Here is a 19,903-nt window from a genome sequence, read left to right as displayed (position 1 = left end):
GAGCTTCTGCACAGCAAAAGAAACTATTGTCAGAGTGAACAGGCACCCTATAGAATAAGAGAAACTTTTTGCAATGTATCCATCTGACAAACATCTAATATCCAGAATCTACACGGAATTTAAACAAATTTACAAGAAAAGCACAAACAACTCCACCAAAAAGTGGGCAAAGGATATGAACAGATACTTCTAAAAAGAAGACATTTATTTATGTGGGAAACAAACATATGAGAAAAAAGCTCATCATCACTGGTCATTAGAGATATGCAAATCAAAACCACAATGATATATCATTTCAAGCTAGTTAGAATGGCAATTATTAAAAAGCCTGGAAACAACAGATGCTGGAGAGGATGAGGAGAAATAAGAACACTTTTACACTGTTGGTTGGAGTGCAAACTAGTTCAACCATTGTGGAACAGTGTGGCAATTCCTCAAGGGTCTATAACCAGAAATACCATTTGACCCAGCAATCTCATTACTGGGTATATACCCAAAGGATTATAAACCATTCTACTATAAAGACACATGCATACATGTTTATTGCAGCACTATTTACAATAACAAAGACTTAGAACCAACCCAAATGCCCATCAATGATAGACTGGATAAAGAAAATATAGCACATATACACCATGGAACACTATGCAGCCTTAAAAAAATGAGTTCATGTCCTTTTAGGGACATGAACGAAGCTGGAAACCATCATTCTCTGAAAACTGACACAGGAACAGAAAACCAAACATAGCATGTTCTCACTCCTAAGTGGGAGTTGAACAATGAGAACACATGGACGCAGGGAGGGAAACATCACACACTGGGGCTTGTTGAGGGGTGGGGTACAAGGGGAGGGATAGCATTAGGATAAATACCTAATGCCTATGGGGCTTATAACCTAGATGATGGGTTGATAGGTGCAGCAAACCACCATGGCACATGTATACCTATTTAACAAACCTGCATGTTATGTACATGTATCTTAGAACTTAAAGTATAATAATATTTAAATATAGAATCGTCATGTTTATGTAAATATTTTGTTTTAAGAAAGACAGTATGGCTGAAATAAAGTATAGAACATAATGATTGGAAATGAGATATCAAATATGAATGTATCAAGTAAAGGTGTCAGTTGGATATAGCCATTTAGATTTCAGGGCAAGCTTAAAACATGAGATTAAATTTGAGAATTATACATGTATAGACGTACAACACTCAAAATTGTGGTTGAGTACAACTTGAAATGGACCAAATATATGTGATATGTATAAACATGAAGAGTTGGTGTTTGTTTCTGTTGAGTTCCTCTTAGAGGTAGGTGCCAAGAGGAGATTAGCCATACAAGAGATTTATTGGAGAAAATTCTTGTGAAGGATATAGGAGGAAAGGAGCAGGAGTAGGCAATGGGAAACTTTTTATTGTAATGCAGGTCTGAGACATCTGAAAGCAGAAAGGAAAGGAAGTGGTATTGGGTAGGAAGCACCTTTGACTATAGCACAGCTCTGAGAAGGTCTTACCCAGATGATGGTGAGCACCTAAGCAAAGATTGTCCATTGGAATATAAGGTATGCCCATTTCCCACATCAGGCAGAAATGGCCCAGCTCTAGAAACCCTACTGTGTTCTAGAGTCTGTCTATGAGTAGCTCTGAAGAAACATGACCTTGGCATGAATGTCACAGTGAGTCTGAAGGTGTAGCAGCTGGAGGCTTTTGGCCAACTATCCTTTGCTCAGTTTTTCCCCAAGAGAAAGGAGATCTGAGTAGTGCATTCAATGGCAACAACAGTTTCAAAGTGTTCTTTGTCATTGTTCAAAAGTGGCCTTGAAAATGTGACAAGCAAACTGTTCTATATGTTCCCATTTAAATTGGTAGTAAGTAAAGTTATTTATTTGGTTTGAGAATTTTCTAATTGAATACTCTAATTGAGATTGCATAAGTTTGATTTCATTCATATGGTCTCAACAGTGGAAGAATGGATAGAGGGAGGCAGGGATGGATGGATAAATAAGTAACAGTTGAGGCATTTCAGAAAAGTATTTTGCCATTCGGGCAGAAGGTAAAAGTGTTGTGTCTGGACTTGCCAGAGAACAGCAAAATAAAGCATAATTCCAGAGAAGAGGCTAGAATTGATAGATTTCAGAGAAGACAGTGAAAGGAAAAGCAGTGTAAATCTTCCAACCCGGTCCTGCATTCTTCTCACACAGTTAAAAGCCAGCTCATGAGCTGAAGTCAGTTCTCTTTTTGCCCAACTGTGGCTCCAACAGCTCCTCAAGTTGTTGGCCTGGTAGTTCTGCAGTCAAAGAGGAGCCAATGTATCTAACACAGTTGATCTGAAAGTTACTTATAAAATTGGAAGGAGATAAGAAGCAAATTGCAAGTATCATTAAGCATAATGGCTGCTTTCAACACATAGCTGACGTCCAATCAACTGAGACAATTAATTCTGTTTCTACTCAGTGCTGGCAAGTTCATTTATGACCCAACTTTGTAACGTCTGATTATTTCATGATTGGTTTTCTTTCCTGTCAATGATTTTAATCTAGGTTTATCTCAAATATTTTATCTTGGCAATCTTTTCCAGATCAGAAAAGAAAGGGAGAAAGATGCAGAGTAAGCACTTGGGTGCTAGAGTCAAATTCTTTGGGTTTGAATTCTGACTTCACTTACTATGACTTTGGGCAAATGATTCTACCTTCCTACACCTTGGTTTCTTTGTCTCTAAAATGGGGACAATGCATATAAAGCTCTATAGCATTGAAATGGGCCATAATCAAGGCATTTTACAACATTTCTCTGATCAGCTTGCCATTTTGAGTGCAGTGGTGTGATCTCAGCTCACTGCAACCTCTGCCTCCCAGATTCAACCGGTTCTCCCACCTCAGCCTCCTGAGTAGCTGGGATTACAAGCATGCACTAGACACTCAACTAAGTTTTGTATTTTTAGTAGACACTGGGTTTCACCATGTTGGCCAGCCTAGTCTCAAACTCCTGACCTCAAGTGACCTTAAGCCTCAGCATTTTACTCTTTTTGAACAACATATCAGCAGTATTAAACAAAAAAGAGAAACTTGGGAGAGCTGACTTTGATCTTGACGTTCTTCCTATTTGCTTAGCTTGCAAGGAATAGTCCTGAAAACCTCCCAAGTGACAGTCAGTGAAGAAAACAGTGATCCTACCAGATTCATATCTTGTCCTTCAGGAGATACCTTTACTGCATTGCTGATGCTGCACGGGTGTTACATTCTAGCTCTATTGACCTATGTTAATGAAAGTGTTATCATGGACAGTTATAAATTGTGCTTGAGCATCATACAGTTCCTTCCACTTCTTTAGAAAACAAAATTAAATGTGAATTTTTATTTTATGTTTGTATTAATAGTTCCACCTAAATTATACTTGGCAGACCCATTAGTATAAGCCAAAATTATTTAGCATAGGATTTGCATTTGTGGAAATGAACAGGTTAACTGATTTATTATCTACAATCAGCCTACAATTAAAGGTTGATTCACTGGTATAGGTATCTGCTCCCTATTCTTAAGATTTGTTATCTCTGCCCAAAGCTAGCCTGACTCACCTGGGCCTGACTGCAATGAAACTTGCATTTTGATACCCATTGGGTGTTTTAACAATACACAGATCCCTTATGTTTTTCTCCTTTAGAACATTATCAAACTATTCATTGTGAATGAAAACATAAGTAAAGGGAAAGATATTTATGGTAAAAACTCCACTGTGGAGCAAACAGAAATCCTACTTCCAACAGAGGAAAGGGTAGAGTGTTGCATAACGTCTTATTTGGCTGAGAAAAACAAAAAGATGGTAGCCTTGCTCCCAAACTAACCAGTAATGTACTGAACCATTGCTCTGTGGGACAGAGCTGAAATAAAGGTACCTGCAGCCTCTTGGACGTCTTTTACTCTAATAACTCCATCATTACATGCCAAAACATGTCTATTTAAAGACCGTCAGTCTTAGTATTGTTGACCAGCAGAATATTTCTATTTGAAGTAATCGTTAAAAAGCCACATCTATTCTGTGAAGTCTCTAGATTTCCATACAATCAAAGAAGGAGAAGAATGTCAACATCCAGGAACTGTTTTATAAGAGTAAGTAACTGTGACAAAGAAAGGAGGATGTCATCCTGATGGAACAGATGTGTACCCGCTGTGGGAGAGTTGTGAATGCCTTGTGAATGCTCTCTGCCCCGGTCAGATGCCCAGCTTCTCCAGGGGACAGCCATCCAATCCCCAGGAAGGGACCATCAATCATTATCCATGGGTCAGAATTTCCAGCAAGGCTAGAGGAAACATTTTGATTAATGCCTACATGGTGACCTGGATGTGCTGAGGGCTGAAAGTTATAGTGAAAATGAGGAAATAAATAATTGTTTTTTAATAACCTTGATAATTGTCCTTCTTGTGGTTATGATGAATTCCAAATTCATTCCACACTATTAAAACCCAGTCTAGATGTGTTATTATGAATGAGTTCCTGTAAGCTAGAAACCACGAGAGAATACTGGTTTGAGCCCCTGGAACATAGCATGCTCTTGCTTTATATATTTAAAAAATAATCACAAAGCTGCAAATAAGACTAATTATATTTAGCCAGAGCAGGTATAGAAAGTATAGAGAGCAAGGAAATTGTTTTTAAATGAGATTTCACAAGATTCCCTCAAATACTTAAGAAATCCTTATTTAAACAAGTCCCAGAGGCCAGGTGCAGTGGCTCATGCCTATAATCTCAGCACTTTGGGAGGCCGAGGTGGGCAGATCACCTGAGGTCATTAGCTTGAGAGCAGCCTTGGCAACACGGTGAAACCCCACCTCTACTTAAAAAAAAAAAAAAAATTAGCTGGTCTTGGCTGCACATGCCTATAATCCCAGCTACTTGGGAGGCTGAGGCAGGAGAATTGCTTGAACCTGGGAAGTGGAGGTTGCAGTGAACTGAGATCACACCATTGCACTCCAGCCTGGGCAACAAGAGTGAAACTCTGTCTCAGAAAACAAACAGAAACAAAAAACAAGTCCCAGAACCACAGCAGAACACAGAAGAACATTTGTTAGGAGGTTGATGGAAATATTGACCAAACTAGAGGAAAGGCAAGAGCTGCTGAATTCTCCTTCAATTGCAATACTTAGAGTTATCATTCTCTTAGGTGACAGTGGTCTAAACTTCATTTGTATATGAATTTTTAAATGACAACTATCAATCTTTACCTACAAATTCTAATGTGTGAGAATTGCCACTTTTCCTTGTTTTAAAGAAAATAATTTTAGCCCCTGGTATGATGGAATGAAAGGACCACTTCACCTTGGTGATATTTGTTCCAAAAATCCACATTCCCAGTGTAATTGCAAGAAAAGCATCAGACAAACTCACATTGAGGGAGTTTCTATGAATACCTGGCTAGTACTCATCAAGGCTGTCAAGGTCATGAAAAACATGAAAGACTGAGAAGCTATCACAGGCCAGGAGAGATGTGGAGACATGACAACAAAATGCTAGGTGGTACCCTTGATGAGATCCTGGAACATAAAGGGGATGTCCGTGGAAAAACTGGTGAAACCCAAATAAAGTCTGGAGTTTAGTTAATAATAACATATCAGTGTCAGTTTCTTAGTTTTGACAAATGTCCCATGGTAATATAAAATGATAGCAATAGGGAAATTGGGTGAGGTATATATTGGGGACTCTCTGTACTCTCTCTGCAATTTTTCTGTAAATCTAAAATTATTCCAAAGCTAAAAGTTATTTTAAAAAATTACATTAAACCGTGAGCCATGATTCCACTGGGCTAACTGAAAATGCAGTCTTTTAGTCATAGTTGAAGTTCTCTGCACCCTCATCTTGTGCCAAGGCACCAGTGTTTTGGTCCATAACAGTTACTATTGCTGTGTTCATTGTCAACATGCACCAGGTTGCTTAAAACCAGAAACTGTGGTGTTGTGTTTGGGAGGCACAGGCAAGAATGAGAATTGAACTAGAGTTCAATTCTCTTAAACTTACATGAGAGCCATGCCCTTAAAACTATGGGTGTATCTATAAGAAACTGTCACAGAGCAGGACACAGGCCCCAGTGCTCATGGAGCCTCCTGCCTTGCATCCACTTTTCAGTCAAGGGATGGGGAAAAAAACCCTGTCTTTCTTTCCCTGCCATCCTCAAATACAGCTAACTCCCCATCCTCTTCCCTAGAAATACCTAACATCATATTTTCCCTGAGCTCAAGCTTTCACAAAAGGAAAGAAAGCGAGTCAACTTCCTGCCATTTCTTACTGGACCCTGCAAAATCCCCCAATACAAAGAATACAAAGACTGGCTACTTGCTTGGAATGGGTGAAGGGAAGACTACAGCAAAAATAAATACTAATTAATAGATAAATTATCCTGCCACTTAGGTAATTACAAACTGCTCTATTACAGTAACTCCAGTAACAAGGAAGTACACAGTTGGGATTCTGCACATCTCTGCCTTCAACCTTCATTGTGGAGCAAAAGAAACTGATACACGGACCATTCTCCTCTTGCCTCAGGGTACTTACTTCCCTGAGTCCAAAGTTACTGCCATGCTTCTGCTCTGAGAAGAGCTTCAAGCTCTCTCTGTTACTCTCACCTTGCTCCTTTCCAAGACAAGAGATTTAATGAGCTCACTCTGGACGTGGGAAAATCTTAATGCCAGGAAGACAGCAAGCCTAGGAGGAATAGGAAAGAAAGTAGGAGAATTTTGATGTTGTAGAGGAGGCTGAGGTAGAGAAAGGTCCAGAGTAGAAAAGGAAGGAGGAGGAGGGCTCTGAAAAGGGCTAGAGACCCAGTTTGGTCTGAGGAGGACAGCAGCAGAGCAGGCTCCTGGGGCTGTTCAAGATCAGTGACAGATCTGTGAACTGGATTCATGGGTGGTGTGTGCAGAAATGAATTATAAGTTCTTCAAACTCCTCACATTGTCCAAGTTTGCCAAGGTTAATTGGAGAGTGAATCAAGGTCCACAGCTCTTTAACTATAAAAATAGAACTGGTCATGCCAAGTAAAAGTTTTTGCTGAGGATGAATCTAGGAGGCAATACTGTAAATACTCCCTCCTCAAGAGACATATGTCACAAATTGTGACTTTGGAAAGAATTTTTGTTTCCCTCAGTTATGACCCTGACATTTGTGGGGCCTGGGGCAAGGGAATAAATGGAAGCCCATATACAACAGCTCTAAATGTTTAGAAGTTATAAATTCATCTAACAAACTATTAAACAAAACTCATTCTTTCTACCTTGGCAAATATAACTTCATTATGCAAAAAAAATATGTGTAAAGGTATCTTTCTTTTGTGACTAATAGTTTGCCAAGTATTAAAGGTAACTGAATTTAATTGTTACTAAGTTCTATTCTGGGTATTCTGTTATTAAGATAGTGATGTTTAGATGAGCAATAAAATCAGGACATAATTCTTCTATGATTACATATTTATTGCAAAAATGTTTTGACCTTCATTTTAGCAAAATTACTGATTATATTGCCATAATCATAGTTTTTGATATTTTATGTTCTGTTGACAATGATAGTATAAAAGATTAGAAAATTAAATGGAATTGTATTCAATCTACTTACATGTTTAATTTATTTCATCAAAAATGCAAATTAAATGGTAAAAATTGAACTTGAAGTCATTGTTAACTTTTCAAAAAAGCTATTTTTTAATTATTCAGAAGTATTTGTTAAAATTAAGTCAGAATAGTAATTATAATTATACATTTCAACTGAATTATTTTTAAAAACTAAAATCTTATGTTCTCTTTTAATTAAATGATCTTGACTGCATTTATAAATGTTTTGGGGGGAACAGGTGGTGTTTGGTTACATGAGTAAGTTCTTTAGTGGTAATTTCTGAGATCTTCGTGCACCCATCACCCAAGCAGTGTTCACTGTACCCAATATGTAGTCTATTCCTCAGCCCCCTCCTACCCTTCCCCTTGAGTCCACAAAGTCCATTGTGTCATTCTTATGCCTTTGTGTCCTCATAGCTTAGCTCCCACTTATGAGTAAGAACATACAATGTTTGGTTTTCCATTCCTGAGTTACATCACTTAGAATAACAATCTCCAATTCCATCTAGACTGCTCAACCCACACATCTTTATGATATTTGGTAGAAATAATCTTTTGTTTGAGTTTGTTGGAGATGTGCAGAAGCATTTTCTGGGCCTGAATAGGGTCATCCCCAAGAGGGAATGATTAAACTAATGGGTCATGCTGCAACATTGTGGAGGGCTGACTCCCAATTGACAGAAGGGCCACATGTTTTTTAGTAAGTTTATTTTTTCAGTATTTTGGTATGTGAGACCACTAAAGTAAGGATCTCAGGCTCTTCTTGTCCAAGCCCAGGAACATTACTTGTTTCTTTTAATGACCTTGGTCACCAAACATGATCACTCAAATCCTGTATCATGTATCATATATTTTTAAAAACAAATCTTATTGCCGTAACAGGAAGGATTACATCAGAGTCACAACAGCTTGATAGACAACATTAATTTGGGATTACATAGTCTTATGGAGCAAATAATGACAGAATAAATATCATGAAATACATTTTTCCTTCTTCATACCAAACATCTTAGAAAGGTGTAAGAATCAAAGATAATGAGGTAGTATTTATATATATATAAATTATATATATATATATAATTTTGTACTTTGGGTTCTGGGAGATCATGCAGGATTGTTGTATAGGTACATACATGGGAACATGGTTTGATGCCTCCATCTCCCCATCACCTATTATCTGGCATTTCTCCCCATGTTATCCCTCCCCAACCTCCCTACCCCATGCTGTCCCTCCCCTAGTCCCCCCAACAGACCCCAGTGTATGATGCTCCCCTCCCTGTGTCCACGTGTTCGCATTGTTCAACACCTGCCTATGAGTGAGAACATGTGGTGTTTGATTTTCTGTTCTTGCATCAGTTTGCTGAGAATGATGGTTTCCAGATTCATCCATGTCCCTACAATGGACACAAAAACTCATCATTTTTTATGGCTGCATAGTATTCCATGGTGTAAATGTACCACATTTTCCTTATCCAATCTATTATTGATGGGCATTTGGGTTGGTTCCAGGTCTTTGCTATTGTAAACAGAGCTGCAATGAACATACATGTTCATGTGTCTTTATAAGGGAACAGTTTATAATCCTTGGGATATATACCCAGTAATGGGATTGCTGGGTCAAATGGAATTTCTATTTCTAGGTCCTTGAGGAATCGCCACATGGTCTTCCACAATTGTTGAACTAACTTAGACTCCCACCAACAGCATAAAAGTGTTCCTATTTCTCCACATCCTCTCCAGCATCTGTTGTCTCCAGATTTTTTCATGATTGCCGTTCTAACTGGCATGAGATGATATCTCAATGTGATTTTGATTTGCATTTCCCTAATGACCAGTGATGATGAGCATTTTTTCATATGTTTGTTGACCTCATAAATGTCTTCTTTTAAACACCTCTACTCAAATAAAATAGAAAATCTAGAAGAAATGGATAAATTCATAGACAATTACACCCTCCCAAGACTAAACCAGGAAGAAGTTGAATCCCTGAATACACCAATAATAAGTTCTGAAATTAAGGCAGTAATTAATAGCCTACCAACCAAAAACCCCAAGACCAGATGGATTCACAGCCAAATTCCACCAGAGATACAAAGAGGAGCTGGTACCATTCCTTCTGAAACTATTCCAAACAATCCAAAAAGAGAGAATCCTTCCCAAATCATTTTATGAGACCAATATCATCCTGATACCAAAACCTGTCAGAGACTCAACTAAAAAAGAAAACTTCAGGCCAATATCCATGATGAACATAGATGCAAAAATCTCCAATAATATACTGACAAACCGATTGCAGCAGCACATTCAAAAAGCTCATCCATCACAATCAAGTAGGTTTCATCCGGGGATGCAGGGCTAGTTCAACATACACAAGTCTCTAAATGTAATCCACCACATAAACAGAACCAAAGGTAAAAACCACATGATTATCTTAGTAGATGCAGAGAAAGTTTTCGACAACATTCAACAGCGCTTTATGCTAAAAAAAAAACTCTCAATAAACTAAGTATTCATGGAACGTATCTCAAAATGTAAAAGCTATTTACGACAAACCCACAGCCAATATCATACTGAATGGGAAAAAATTGGAAGCATTGCCTTTTGAAATCTGGCACTAGACAAGGATGTGCAGTTCTGAGTTAGTTTCTTAATCCTGAGTTTTAATTTACTTATTTGTAATTGAGGCTTTTCTGTGGAAAATGAGTGAATCATGTAAGATGCAGCGAAGGACTTAAACTTGAAAATGTTATAGCTTTTTATGCTTTGTGCAAACAAATAGTTACTACACTTCAAATCAGACTCCTCAAACTGCAGACCTCATAGTATTTATTAAAATTAGGACGTGTTGATATTTTAAGGCATACTATCATTATAATAGATTCTTGACTCTCTTTGAAATAACAAATAGTAAAACAAAATGCAAAGTACTACCAACAAATTAAACTTTTTTGAAAATTGATTATATGATGTAAAGTTTGAAAAGCAATTAAGATAATCATTATAAGAAATAAAATCAACTAGATTTTGTATTTCTAACCATAAATATGCTTCATATTTAGTGGATAGTCTAAAATTAAGAGAATTATCTCTGAACAGTTTGATTGCACTGTGGTCTGAGAGGCTGTTTGTTATGATTTCCATTCTTTTGCATTTGCTGAGGAGTAATATACTTCCAATTATGTGGTTGATTTTACAGCAGGTGCAATGTGGTGCTGAGAAGAATGTACATTCTGTGGATTTGGGGTAGAGAGTTCTGTACATGTCTATTTGGTTTGCTTGGTCCAGAGATGAGTTCAAGTCCTGGATATCCTTGTTAATTTTCTGTCTCATTGATCTGTCTAAAATTGACAGTGGAGTGTTAATGTCTCCCAATATTATTGTTTGGGAGTCTAAGTCTCTTTGTAGGTCATTAAGAACTTGCTTTATGTATCTGGGTGCTCCTGTATTGGATGTGTATATATTTAGAATCATTAGGTCTTCTTGTTGCATTGATCCTTTTACCATTATGTAATGCCCTTCTTTGTCTCTTTAGATCTTTGTTGGTTTAAAGTCCATTTTATCAGAGACTAGGATTGCAACCCTTGCTTTTTTTTTTTTTTTTGCTCTCCATTTGCTTGGTAAATCTTCCTCCATCCCTTTATTTTGAGCCTATATGTGTCCTTGCACATGAGATTTTGTTTCCTGAATACAGCACACCGATGAGTTTTGACTTTTTTATTCAATTTGCCAGTCTGTGTCTTTTGATTGGGGCATTTAGCCCATTTACATTTAAGGTTAATATTGTTATGTGTGAATTTGATCCTGCCATTTTGATGTTAGCTGATTTTTTTGCCCGTTAATTGATGCAGTTTCTTCATTGTGTCAATGCTCTTTACCATTTGGTACGTTTTTTGGAGTGGCTGGTACTGGTTGTTCCTTTCTATGTTTAGTGCTTTTTTCAGGAGCTCTTGTAAGGCAGACCTGGTGGTGACAAAATCTCAGCAATTGCTTGTTCATAAAGGATTTTATTTCTCCTTCACTTATGGAGCTTAGTTTGGCTGAATATGAAATTCTAGGTTGAAAGTTCTTTTCTTTAAGGATGTTGAATATTGGCGCACACTGTCTTCTGGCTTGTAGGGTTTCTGCTGAGAGATCTGCTGTGAGTCTGATGGGCTTCCCTTTGTGGGTAACCCGACCTTTCTCTCTGTCTGCCCTTAGTATTTTTCCTTCATTTCAACCCTGGTGAATCTGATGATTATGTGCCTTAGGTTTGCTCTTCTATATCTTTGTGGTGTTCTCTGTATTTCCTAGACATGAATGTTGGCCTGCCTTGCTAGGTTGGGGAAGTTCTCCTGGATAATATTCTGAATAGTGTTTTCCAGCTTGGAAACATTCTCTCCATCACATTCAGGTACACATATCAAACATGGATTAGGTCTTTTCACATAATCCCATATTTCTTGGAGGCTTTGATCATGTCTTCTTTTCACTCTTTTTTCTCTAATCTTGGCTTCTCATTTTATTTCATTGAGTTGCTCTTCAATCTCTGATATTGTTTCTTCTGCTTGGTCAATTCAGTTATTGAAACATGCGTATGCTTTGCTAAGTTTTCATGATGTGTTTTTCAGCTCCATCAAGTCATTTATATTCTTTTTTAAGCTGTTTATTCTCATTAGCATTTCATGTAACCTTTTTTCAAGGTTCTTAGTTTCTTTGCATTGGATTAGAACATGTTCTTTTAGCTCAGAGAAGTTTGTTATTACCCACTGTCTGAATCCCGTTTCTGTCAATTCATCAGACTCATTCTCCATCTAGCTTTCTTCCCTTGCTGGCAAGGAGTTGTGATTCCTTGGAGGAGGAGAGGTGTTCTGGTTTCTGGTGTTTTCATCCTTTGTGTGCTTGCTTCTTCCCACCTTCATGACTTTATCTACCTGTGATCTTTATAGTTGGTAGCTTTCAGATGGGGCACCCTTTCTGTTAATGTTGAAGTTATATCCTTCTATTTTTTTAGTTTTCCTTGTAACAGGCAGGCCCCTCTACTGTAGGACTGCTGGAGTTCCACTCCAGACCCTGCTTGCCTGGGGATCACCTGTGGTGGCTGCAGAACATTAAGAGTTGCTGCTGGTTTCTTCTTCTGTTATCTTCATCCCAGAAGGGTACCCACCAGATGTCAGCCTGAGCTCTCCTTTATGTGGTATCTCTTTGGATATATGGGGATTGGGAGCTGCTTGAGGAGACAGTCTGTCCCTTATAACAGCTCAAGTGCTGAGGTGGGAGCTCCGTTGTTCCATTCGGAGCTGCTGGACAGGTACATTTAAGTCTGCTGCAGTGGAACTTATAACCACCTTTTTTCCTAGGTGCTCTGTCCTGGGAAGATGAGGCTTTATTTGTAAGTTCCTGATGTGCTGTTGCCTTTTTTTCAGAGTTGCTCTGCCCAGCAATGAAGTAGTCTAGTTATAGTCTGCCAGCAGAGGCATTGCTGAGCTGCTGTGGGCTCTACCCAGCTGCTTTGTGAACTTCTTTGTGGTTTTGTTTACAGAGGTACAGTTAGAACTGCCTTGGTAATGGTGGTCTGCCTCAGTAATGGCAGACTGCCTTGGTAATGGTGGACTGCCTCAGTAAAGGTGGATTGCCTCTGTAATGGCTGATGCCTTTCCCCCCACCAAACTGGACCAGCCTGTGCTTGCTGCAAAATTCTCAGTCCAGAGCAGTTCAGATTGCTGGTCTTTGTGGGGGTGGGACCTGCTGAGCCAGCTCACTTGGCTCCCTGTTTCAGCCCACTGTTTTTCAGTTGAATGGGTGGTTCTGCCTCCCAGTTGTTCCAGGTGCCAGTTGAAATGGCCACCCAGATTTGTGTGAGTATTTGTGTGGAGACCCGTGGCACTGGCTGTTTCCATGCTGGAAACGCGTGACACTTTTTAGCCCAGGAATCTCCTCGTCTGTGGGCAGTAAAAACTCTGGAAATGTAGTGATCACTCACCCTCTGCATTGTTCTCACTGGGAACTGTACTCCAGAGCTGTTCCTATTCAGCCATCCATGGGGTATTTTGTTAATGACAAGTGCCAGCACTCATGCCCAAAGTCACATAACTATTTGTAGACACTATTTCCTCTTTTTGCTGGAAAATTCAATAGAATCCTAATTCAGTATATGGTAACACTAGATAGTTGGGTGTCTCCAGGCTTTACTCTGTTTCCTGGGACATTCTGGGACAAAGGTACTGTCTGTGAGGCAGCAAAATTGCCCAAACTAACAGCTTGCCAAATGGCATACGTTTCTTCTTTCCCATGAATCCCCTAAACCAGCCCTGCCACTTTGAGGGTCACCTTGTCATCTGACATTACAGGCAGGATGTTTTGACTGACAGGATTTGGATTGGAATGTCATTGAATTTCAGGCAGCCCCTAAGGAGTCCTAAGACTTTCAGCAACACAGGGAAATGAGATTCCAGAATCTCTCTTTCCTTTTCATGTAAGACATCCCATGCTGTGTCCAGAATCATGTCTTGGCCCTAGTCTCCATAATGCAAGCCCAAAGACTTCCCCAAAGGCAGCTTCACATAAGTTTCAGCTGTAATCTTCATATCTTCCGAGACTGAGATCTCTATTTTCCTGAATAAACGTAGCATACAAGACACTTCATACAAGACAAGAATGGTTTCTCAGGCCTCTCCTCCAAATAATACCAAACCAATAAAAATTATGGAGTGTTTAACTTAGGTTCCCAAATCCATGGAGACCATGTATTTTTGTGGCTTATGCTTTCTACAGAGACTCAAATCTGCAAGTTGTGCTAGCTGCAATGAGATTTACTAGGCAAGTATCACTTATTTTAAGGGCTAAGTTTTCTAGAGAGTTCAGCTGCTGGAGCTCTGAAGGTCACCTAAGCAAGAATTTTCAGTCTGCAGGCTCAGGGCCTGCCTTCTGAAGTAACATAAGAAACATGAATGACATGAAAAAAACACTGTGCACCCTCTATACACTCAGGGAAAGAGAGATCTAAAAAGTCGTGGCCAATTTGGAGAACCCAGAACTGAGACCTTGAATCATTGAGACTCAGTGGACTTCCTCTTTGTCTAAATGAATGAGATTAATTCAGACCAGGTAGAACCAGGTGATTGTTGCTTTCTTGAAGTCGATATGCAAAGGAACCTAGAATACTGGATATTGTGAAGAAGAAAGTGAGGCAGCTTTGGGCAAGGTAGGGAGATCCATTTTTCTTAGAAGCATTCCAACCTAGTGTGTGTTTAAGAGCATGAACTCTAAGGCCAACCTTCCATGGTTAAAATTCCAGTTCTGCCACTTAATAACCACACAGCCTTGTACAAGGATTTAAATACTCTATGTCCTGAGAATGAAAATAATAAATAATAGTAGCTGCTGTTTGGGTTATTAGCAGCATTAAATGAATCAGCAATAGTAAAAATTTTATAACAATGCTTGTGTCTTACCGAATTCTCCATTAATATTATTTATTATTATCATTAGCCATCATAATCATTACTAGCTCTTGGAGCTGGGCCATAGCAATGCCTGGCTCCAGACTCTGCTCTACATGCAAAATGATGACCCCTGAATGAAAGATTTCCGAAGGCTGAGTTGGCTTCTGGTCTTTGGGGGACTGATAAACAACTATTTTATAGAAGATACATATACATTTTTAGAATTCCTAGCTGATTTAAACATCCAGCTGGCTAGTGAAGTCCTCTACATTTTAGACATCTGCTTCTAAATGGCATTAAGATGTAGATAGGGTAGGAAAGGATTCTTGAAATGCTGTTGCAATCTGAGCTCATTCTCAGCTAGGAACTGTTCAAGAACAAGGAAATCCAAAACTTGTCTTTCTGATGGAGATCTTCTCTTTAGGACCCCATTCCATGTTTTGGCCAAAGTTTACAGCTTATGGGTGTAGAGAGTGACCATTTATATAGTTGTGACTCAGCTGCCTGCTTCAACATGACCCACCTCACTCATGGTGTACAATACAATACAGACCCTTGATGCTAACATTGGAACTCAATTTTTTCATAGCAACAGCCATAGGCAGACTATGGAATCCCATGATTTTTATTACATTATTTAAAGACCTTCTATCATGCAGAAAGAAGATAATGCAAGGGGGAAATGTGGAATTGCATGAAAAATGAACACCAAAAATGGTAACTATGAAAGTAACCATTAAAGATATTTTTCCATTTTTAACACTCTTTAAATATTTAAGGCAAGAATAATAACACTTTACAGAGTTTATAGACTGCAGAAGTAAAATGGTACAAAAAGGGAGAAATTCAACTTTTCTGTGTAATATGTGAAGTAATATAATACCATTTGGAGATAAACCATGATAAGTATGTCATATGAATTCAAGAGCAACCACTTGAAAAATAAGGAGTCAGTGAGCCCATAGTGAGACAAAATGAAATGATAAACAATAGTCAATCCAAAAGAAGGCAAGAAAATACTAGTATAGAAACAAAAAACTGATTATATAAAGAGGAAATAACTAGTAAGATGGTAGATTTAAACACAGACATTGATAATCACATTAAATGTAAATGGTCTAAAAATCTAATTAAAAGATAGAGATTGTGTAATTGGATAAAATGTGAAACTCAATTACATGCCACTTGCAGAAAACTACTTTAAATATAAAGACATAGACTGGTTAAAACAAAAAGGACACATCATGCAGATACTAGTCAAAAAGTAGTAGGAAAAAGCATAGTCTGAGATTCAGGATTGAATCTTAGTTTTAGTGCCTAATTGATGTTGAACTTGAACAAGTCACTTAATTTCTCTGAACTTAATTTTCTTCCATCTTTTAAAAATTGAAATAAGATGCCTATTTCATAGGGTTGTAGTAAATCTTAATGGGTCAAGGTAAAGTATATGACTTGGTTCCTAGCATACATTAAATACCTAACACATATTAGTGTTGTTGAATAATAATTATTACTGTTTCTAGGTCCAATTGTAAAAACGTTAAATGGGAACCTCCGAAATAGCTTGCCAAATAGTCAAGATGTCCAGAAAGTTTTCACTTTAGTCTGGGCCATGGGATTCCAAGCCCACGTGCAGAGGACGTTTGTGTTTCAGTGGCTGAAAAACAAAATTTAGTCTGCAGTATCAGTTACTTAGGCAATCATGGTTGCTGAACTGTGGAGTTCTTAGAAAAGATCGATTGGTCTTATCTTTAAGTGGAGCTGGGACCATCTGTTATCCCCAAGCTGACTGGAGGTTGGCCTCACTCAGCCCCCAAGGAGACAGTATGTGCCCTACTTGATAGGGAAATAGCTTGATAAGTGAGTGCAGAAAGGCAGAAAAGACACCTGGAAGCTGCAGGGTACATTTACTGTCAGTGGGCAAACAAGGAAACAGCAGCCATTCTCCCATTTCTGTTGTGACATTACGTAAAGATAATGTAACACAGATGCTCAGGATAAATAATTCAGGAGAAAACAAGAGACATAAAACCAGAGTGCTGTGAGCAGCAGCCAAGATATCTGTGGAAGCAGCTCTTGCACACCCTCATTCTGACAAAGTCTGCATTTGAACTTTATATCCAGATGTGAATGCTTAATAGGAAAGGGAAATCATAATAATTCCATGGGGCTGGAAGCTGTGTGATGGGTTTGGCCGAAACTGCTTCCTCTAGCACCTGTTTCTCAGTATTTTGCCTTTTTCTTTTTTGTATGTGCAATTGCCTGCCCTCTCTCCTGTTTTCTCTTCACAATCTTCACCCAGCAAGCCCTAAATTATTAGATGTCTTGATGTTTCTTTTGACAACAGAGTATTGCATCCCTATTTTATTGAATAATAATAATTGATAATTATACCATAATAATACTCAGTAACCTTTATTGAGCACTCAGCACATGGCATTATGCTAAGTGGGCCTGTTTTATCATGTTAAATCCTTCCAAACACCCACCTTTAGAATAAGATCCTGTTGTTTTTCCCATCTTGGAATAGGAGTAGATTGAGTTCAAAGAGATTAAGTAACTTGCTCAAGGCCTTATGGATACTATAGTTGAGTAATAATTAAAAGCTGGGCAGTCTGAACCTAGAGTCTATTCTCTATTTCACTATTACATAAACTATGCAACAGGAAAATTATTTCAACGCAAGATGATGATCCAGTGTTTGGCCAGTGTTTGCAGAGGTAAGCAAATATGCACTATAGCGATTAAAAGCTTGGGCTTCAGCCCTAGAACTTCTGGGTTTTTTAATGCCACTGCCTTCAGTTCCTAGTTGAAGTCCTATGGACAAGTCCCTTACCCCTTTGAGCCTCATTATCCATCAGAATAACAGAGGTTAAGAAAGTACCCACCCCATCCATCCCTAGAGGAGAAAACAAAATAATCAGTGTATAGGACTTAAAACCGGGTCTGGAATATACTCAGGCCCACAGATAGTAGTGATTTGTGAACAGCTGACAGTGGATGAGGCATTGGTGATAAGTAGTCATTCTTCAAGAACAGCAACAGGCACAGCTCAGCTCCTGACTTTCCTGCTGCATGTGGGGATCAGCTGTGTAGTTATCCTGGAGGAGGCTAAACTGAAAGATGATATAAATAAAGAGAGAAAATTTGTTTTAGATAATCAGTAATTATGATATTTTAAAGAAAATGATTTCTGAGGTGTTTGGGGTGGTAGATGAAGAAGAACAATTTTGCCCCTTCTAGTGATGTAGTTATACCTTCACAGAATGGCAGATAAAATCTTGTGATAAGATGGAATCTGAAACAAATATGGCCATCATACATCCTGGAAAAAATAAATAAATAAACAGCCTTATCAGAGGTGAAGGTCCACTGAAGCAGTGGCCCAAGGAATTTCCCACTGGGAACTCATGGGAAGGTGTCTCAGAATTAAGATACCCACTGAGTTTGGAGAATGGAGTGATGCACAAGCCTTTTTCGGTATTTACTGGCTCGACTGATAGACATCCCTGAGCTATGTTTGTCAGTGTTACACAGTGGGAGAAGGTAATCACCACAATACATGTTCATGAACCAAACTGCAATTTATCGTAGAATCAAATCCAGATGCTACCTTTTTTATCATTAAAATTATAAAGGGAATAGTAAAGGTCATAAAATCAAACAAAATTCATTGCTAAGACCACTGATTGAAGAGGAGATAATACCGCCTTAATATTTTCAAACAACAGCAAATATCTCTGCTGCATGGAGACCAACACATATCTTGGAAACACTTATTAATCAAGTGATAATACAAACAGTTCAATCTTATTTGGCCAAAGCCCCCAAACTATAGATTTTATAAATGGTGACAAATAATTTAATATGTAATAAGTTTTAATATTTCATTTTTTGTCCTTTTGTGATATACTGAATGAAAAAGGGCTTATACCTTATATACACACAATAGTGTTCCTTTAATTATAAATCAGAGGACTCTTTTATGAGCCAGGCTGTCTAATAGAGACTTTTAAAAATAATTTTATGCTTAATCTCTTTAGACAAAGTCCTAATTTAATTCTGTTACAAAGCCAGTAAATTAATAGTGAGGTATGAGTGTTTTTGTTTGTATCCCATAGCACTCACCATTTTTCCTCTAATTTGGCATTTGATTATTTCTTTAGACTCTTATTTTGTGTTTTTTACCCACCCCTATTTATGTTTCAAGAAGTGAAAGTTACATTGCACTTGCATCTCCATGGTAATAGCACTAGCAGAGTGTTATTTTCATATAAAAACTCTGTATACACTTACTAAATAAGTGTCCTTATCCACCCATGCATACATTGATACACACACACACACACACACACACACACACACCCCTCATGAGTGCAAACTGACAAAAAGAAATGGCAAGTAGAATTTTTCAATATCATTACACGATTACCTATTTCATGAAAAGTTACACAACTACTCATTTACCTTAATTTACATATAAAGCAATGGAATTACATAAATTTTCTAAAAAACTATAAAAAATAGCTAATACTTAGCACCTAGCTAGGCACTGTGTCAAGCGCTTTATTTGCTTTGTTTAATTCTATTCTTAAAACAATCCTGACGTATGTTCTATAATCATCTCCACTTTACAGATGAGAAAACTGAAGCTTAGAGGAGCTAAATAACCCTCCTGAGTTGCTCACCTAGTAAAATGGAAGGGAAGTGATGCAAGTCCAAATCTTACTGTCTCCAAGTCTGTTTTGTTAGTCACTTCATTAGCCTGTCTCTCTTAGAGGTAATCAAGCCAATTCATTCACCTCTGAGTGAGGGCCAGAGAGTCGGAATGGACTGCCCAGAATTCAGAGGAACCTTTCAGAGACAGAGCCAGAACAAGAACATACC

The sequence above is a fragment of the Sapajus apella genome, unplaced genomic scaffold (assembly GCF_009761245.1).
Source record: "Sapajus apella isolate SASKATOON/1434 unplaced genomic scaffold, GSC_monkey_1.0 scaffold23, whole genome shotgun sequence".
NCBI classification, from domain to species: domain Eukaryota; kingdom Metazoa; phylum Chordata; class Mammalia; order Primates; family Cebidae; genus Sapajus; species Sapajus apella.
Note: the sequence above shows the minus strand (reverse complement) of the source record.